This window comes from Pinus tabuliformis, chromosome 7, assembly GCF_031772625.1.
Source record: "Pinus tabuliformis cultivar Carrire ecotype Pingquan chromosome 7, CPIR1, whole genome shotgun sequence".
Lineage (NCBI taxonomy): Eukaryota > Viridiplantae > Streptophyta > Pinopsida > Pinales > Pinaceae > Pinus > Pinus tabuliformis.
The window spans coordinates 1,130,805,318-1,130,811,511 of NC_142293.1; the positions used below are offsets into that span (position 1 = coordinate 1,130,805,318).

The 6,194-nt window shown below is 34.7% G+C and overlaps 1 pseudogene; it reads left to right on the forward strand.

The window, feature by feature from the left end:
• Positions 1 to 4,207: 4,207 nt before the first annotated feature.
• Positions 4,208 to 5,669, forward strand: LOC149251495 (cytochrome P450 704B1 pseudogene; annotated as a pseudogene).
• The last annotated feature ends 525 nt before the right edge of the window (positions 5,670 to 6,194 follow it).

The window sequence follows — 6,194 nt, forward strand, 5'->3', positions numbered from 1 at the left end:
ACTTACAGTTAAATAAAGCATGGCCTACATCTAATAAGCTATTGGTTCTATGTATGTTGCACTAAAGCAATCTATCCTTGAGAAATCTTCATTCATTGTGGATTTAAGCAAGAAAGATTTAGGATTGTTCTCCTTAGCATATTTTGAAAGATGTGCAAGGTACTCTTGTTGCATGAAGTAGCTAAAATTTTCAATTATCGTTGCATGTACTTCTATTCCTAGCTTGTATTTGAAATGGGCAACTAGAAGGAAAAATTATGCATCTTCAAATTTGGATACATCCTTAGATGTTAACGAGAGACATCATGTCAACAGTATGAGTCTACAGGATCAAGATTTAATTCAAGACATATTGATATACTAAGAGAATCAAATGAACAATTTGAGGAAATGTATCGTCATTTGAGAACCCGAGGATATAAGTAACAATAGCTTATCTTCATTTGCAGTTTTTAGGGCTAATAGGAAAAATATATGTGCAATAAATAGTGGAGGCCATAGCCATCCATATTATTTTTGTTGCAGCTAGAAGATTAGGCACTGAAGGTGATACAAATTCAGTTCATTTGCCTCATTTTCAGTATGATGATGAATAAGTATCTCTTTCATTCAAAAAGGATGCTTCATCAATCCAATCAGAAGAAATAACTCCAAATAAATTAAAGGAATAGTTCAATCCAATGCTACTTGAGAAAGATAAAGAGTACCTTCAAAAAAGAAAAAACATATAGGAGTGAAAAAAAGTGTGGAATTGACTTCCAAGGTTGTGTAACATTTGCAAAACAAATGATCCAAGTGACGGAGGAGTTGATAAACCTAAGGATGATGGGAATTCCTTGGGGAAAATGCTACAGTAAGGACATTTGCATAAAATCAACATAAAATAAAATTTGGACATCCAAATCAACAAGTGGCGGAGCTTCTCAAGGGTGAAGATAAACACATAAGTGGTAGTTTAAGTCAAGTAATTCCTGATTGGTCACAAATGGCTACATTTATAAATCAACAACCGAGAATGAGGTAGCAGAGTTTTGAAGCACAAAATCAGCAGCTCCAGATTTCAAGGCCATGTTACTTATGTGGATTATAGTGGAATATTTTTCGAGGTATAGTGGGATTCTTCAAAGAATGCAATCTTGTTATTTGGACTTGTTATTTGCACATGTATGATATGCATGATATTTTCTTGAATGTCAACTAATGTATCTTGATATGGTTTCCACGATGTAATTGTTTCAATATGGAAACCTCATGATGGTAATATTTCCAAATTTGATGCTCTATTCCTATGTGCAAAAGAGCTACAAGCTGAAGACAACAAAAAGACATTTAGGAATTTTCTATCCTACAATTCCATATTTCGAAATAGCACCTAGGAGTGGGAGACCTTTAGCATATCCTGGGTATTGAGTTCATCAAAATCATAGTTGCATTAGAAACAATGACAGTTGGCTATTAAAGGTGGCGGAGTTTGCCTATTATAAAGGACATTCGATAAATTTCAGGAAATAGGTTTAATAGCCCCAGATTTCTAGACATAGTATTTTGCAATTTCAGATTTCCAACAAACAGTGAACCAATCCCAAATTTATATGCATGATACTTGCAAATAGTTCAAAGTTTCTAGCAAATAAATTAGAGATATTATTTTATTTTTAGTTATTGTTCAATATTTTATTCTAGAATTATTGTAACAGTTTAGGAGAGATTTATTCTATATATTATTTCATTTGTAATAAACAAGGGTTGGATTTTGATGCCAAAACATGTCATATTTGTAAAACTTTTATTACAGAATTCCTGATTAAAGCCTTCTGGCTCCAGTTCATCACAAAATTTATGTTTCATGTATGTTCTTCTAGTCTTTTCATAACTTATTTCTGCACACATTCAAAGTAACATAGGAGATTCTAGGTAAGAATAGATTGAGTTTCAATCTCTCTAAAATCCCCTGCAAAGTTATAATAATTTAAAGGGATTAGTTTATTGAACAGTCTGTCCGAGATAGCTCCTCTACATCTTTTAATTGTTTCCTTTTGTCATCTCTTGAATGTGTCATGTTTGGTTGTAGAAATCTTCTACATGCATCCATAGTCTGGCAGGGAAAATTTTAAGGATGGAAAATTATATTGAAGTTTAAAAACATTGGTGAATCTCACTAGTCCCTAATATGCAAACTATAAAATGTTTATTAATGTATTTATAAAATTATTCCAATTTAGAATGATTTTATATATACTATCTACATAATGTTGGTGATTTTTAAGGTAAAATAATTTTATAATGTAAAATTTGGGCGAATCATTTTTATAAAAAATGGAAATTAGCGAATCTTTTTTTTGGAAAAATCATGGAAAATTAGCCCACCTATGAATATTAGCCCCTAAAATTTTCCATGTTGTCTGGTTGATTAAGTATTTAGTATGACTACTTAATTATCATGAATTCTTTCATTCTTCTATCAAATTCTGTAAAAGTCAAGTTATTCTGTCAAACTAGATGCTAACACTTTGACCAAGGACTCTGCAAGAAAGGGATTTATTCATGAACAGAGATTGTGCAGTCATCATCAACCACCCAAAATTAAATCATAAATATGGCCATTATGCTTCATAGGTTTTGGTCCAATGACATTGAACAACGTTTAACAAGGCCTTGTAACTATTAAGGGATCCCCCTCTAGTTCAATGGCTAGTTTGAACCTAAAGACTAGTTGAGTTGGTTTCTCGACATAGTTCGTTCGTTGCCGGGGAATGAAGTGACGAATAAATTTTTCTCTAGATCATGATAATGACTAGATCTACTCTTTATTGGTGAACAAAGACTATAAAATTGATATGGTCAAATTGCCTTAACCTGACGACTCCACTTTGTCATATGGCGATTCCACTAGTTTCTAGATTCAATTGGTTCAAAATGATAGGTGCATAATTGGCTGTGATAATAGCATGAAACTGTATGTTTTTCTTCTTCATATCGATAGTTGCATTCAGCAACATATATTTTTTATTTTTTATAATGAACAGAAGTTTCAAACATCAACAAGGGATGCAATTTTCTGAGTTCACATGTAAGTATCTATTGTCTGTAGAGTATGCATTTTATATTGTAAATATGTTTCAAGTTTTTAGTTGTTGGCAAAGTGATATGCCAATAAATCCACTCCTCACTTGGTTACATTGGAAAGAAGATTACACCTAATGGTGGAGATTTTAAATTCAGTGAGTTAAAGGCTATGTGGGATTGAATTAGTTACTTTCAAATTCAGTGAGCAGTAGATTATTCAGTTTTGGTGTGCAGTATATGGGTTGATTTAAGTTTCAATAAAGCATATTGTAGATGAGATTGCTACAATTACAATTTTATTTCCAAAATAAATGAGACCTGAAACAAGGATATTGAAATAAGCAATAAGTTTGTAGTTTGCCAGATTTTGGAACAGTGTACAATTTTCAGATTTCAGCATGGTTGCAATTCACAGTTACAGGTTTTAGTGTGTAGTTGCAGGATATTCAAATGACAAGATTGATTCATGGGGATTGGTTATACTTTTACATGATTGCAGATGAATGGTTGATGGTTTTATGGTATGACTCCATGCCCAACACTTAAGTCAGTTGGTCTACTAGTTATCTATGTCCCATGGGGGGAGGAAATCCCCATTGGAGTCGTTGTTGTAACTTTATTTTACACCATAAAAGATACAAATTTTCAAAAACTGGCTAATTACTTTGGGAAAAAACCTTAAGGTTTATGCAAATTTTAAGGGTGAAACATTATTAATGGGTTATATTTTTAAAAAGAAATGTAAAAAATATTGGACCAAACATTCAATCTCCAAGTTTATATGCAAAAGTTCATTATTCATTGGTGTTAGTCCACCAAAGAAGTTACAACATGCCAAGTTGCGGGATAAAAGGAGAAAAGGAATGCATTATGCGTCAAAAGGAGCTATAAATGTTTAATTATATGAGGGATATATGTTAATACAATTAATAAAATTTTGGACCTCCTCATTCAAAAGTTTCTTGATAAGAGAGGGGGGTCCCAAAATTGGTAGTTTGACAAAACCACCTTTGTGTAACGTGGCATGCTTTTGTGAATTTGGCACCTCCTACAGCAAAACCATTTACCAATAGAGCCTCCCACCTCCCCCCCCTCAACTTATGGTTTCAGTACAACACAAATATTGATAGTGTGGATCAATATGAATGTCCACTGGGTACCTGCTACATTCACAGTCACAGCAGTTGTTCATGGGCTATCAATATGGACTTGGGTTTGGATGTGCAAGGGGAGCGGTAAGTGACTTATTACGATGCTACCTAAATCATGGCCCCTGATAAGTTTGACCTAGAGCTCACAGTTAATATCCACCATCTATATGAGTGGTTTACAGACTATGCAATTCATTTCCCCACATTCGAAGCCAAGTACATGGCTTTTAGGTGTCTCATCACAGTGGATCCTGCAAACATTGAGTACATTCTCAATACCAATTTCTCTAATTATGGAAAAATCCCTGCAGCTCATGAGATCTAATATGACCTATTGGGTGATGGCATCTTTAATCTAGATGGAGAAATGTGGAAGCTCCAACGCAAGTCTACCAGCCTTTATTTTTCATCTAATATGTTATGAGATTATAGTACATATACCTTCAGGAAATATGTCCTCAAATTAGCCATGATTTTTGAAGGGATAAATTGCCCACAGTAATAACAAATTGGTGGCCAATATGTAGCATCTGTTCATGTGGCTAAAATTTGATTCGATATGCAATATGGGGTTTGGGGTTCAAATGGGTTCTCTAGATTCCTCTCTTCTAGATGTTCCATTTTCTTTGCCTTTTGACAGGTCTAACACCCTCTGCACCTATGGATATTACGACCCTCTCTGGAAGCTCAAGAAATGTTTCAATTTTGGCTCTGACATCAAGCTAAAGTAAGGCATTAGGGTTTTCGATGATTTCACTTATGGCATTATATAGAAACGCGGAAATATCTTGAATGCACATCAAGATGAGGTAAAGTTTAATCTTCTTTCAAGGTTATTTTTCATGGCCCAGAAAAATTTGGAACTCTACACTAAAAAAATTGAGAGATGCAATTCTAAACTTTGTTATAGCGGGGTGTCATACCATTGTTGTCACTCTTTCATGGTTATTCTAGATTCTATGTAAGAATCCCTTTGCAGAGAACAAAATAGTGCAAGAATTGGAGGAAGTAGAGCGGCCACAAAGGGGCCTAAGCATAATATACCATCATGATGAATGTGATCACTTGGAGAAATATTCACAGTTCCTAACTTATGACACACTGAGTAAAATGAATTATTTGCATGCAACAATTAGTGAAAACCTATGCTTATATTCAGTTGTGCCACTGAATGGGAGGACTGCATTGAGTGATGAAATTATGCTAGATGGAAACAAAGCTGCAAAGGGGAATGTGATCAATTATGCCCCTTATGCAATGGGAAGAATGAAAAGACTTTGGGGTGATGATGCTCAGGATTTCAAACCTGAGAGATGGATATATAACAATGGTGTCTTCCAACCACAGTCCCCCTTTAAGTTCACATTGTTTCAGGTTGGGCCAAGGATTTTCCTGGGGAAATACTTTACCTACTTGGAAATCAAAATAATAGCAGTTGAGCTATATGAATAGGTAATTAAATATGAGAAAGCTTCATTCATTACAATGACCATTGCTCATTTCTTGAGCTTCCTCTTGTACTAATATTGGAGATCCTCAATCGTCTCAATGCAAGAGAACTTAGCATTGTTTCATGTGTATATGTTTCTTTTCTTGAGGATTTCCTCATATACTTTTCGATGGAAGGAATTATATTATGAGAGATGGGGGATTCCTGCACATCGAGAAACAGGACACTAGCTAAGGGTGAGGCTAAATGCCCATGTTGGTAATGCATACTCTTTGGAATGCAATCGATCTGGCCATTTTTTGTTTACTGAAGGTGAGGATAGAGCTATTCATATGTTTGAGGACTAATCTTGTCGTCGTCACACTAATCATTATGATGATGATGTTTTTGCTTAAGGGGGCCTAACCCAAGTTCAGAGTTGTTCACACCAATCAACAAAACCCTAACTGTCGGCCCTTTCAGCAACAACATTCATAGTGCAAGCTGCAGTCTCACCTGAAGCAGTATTGGGGGATGCTAGAACTAGG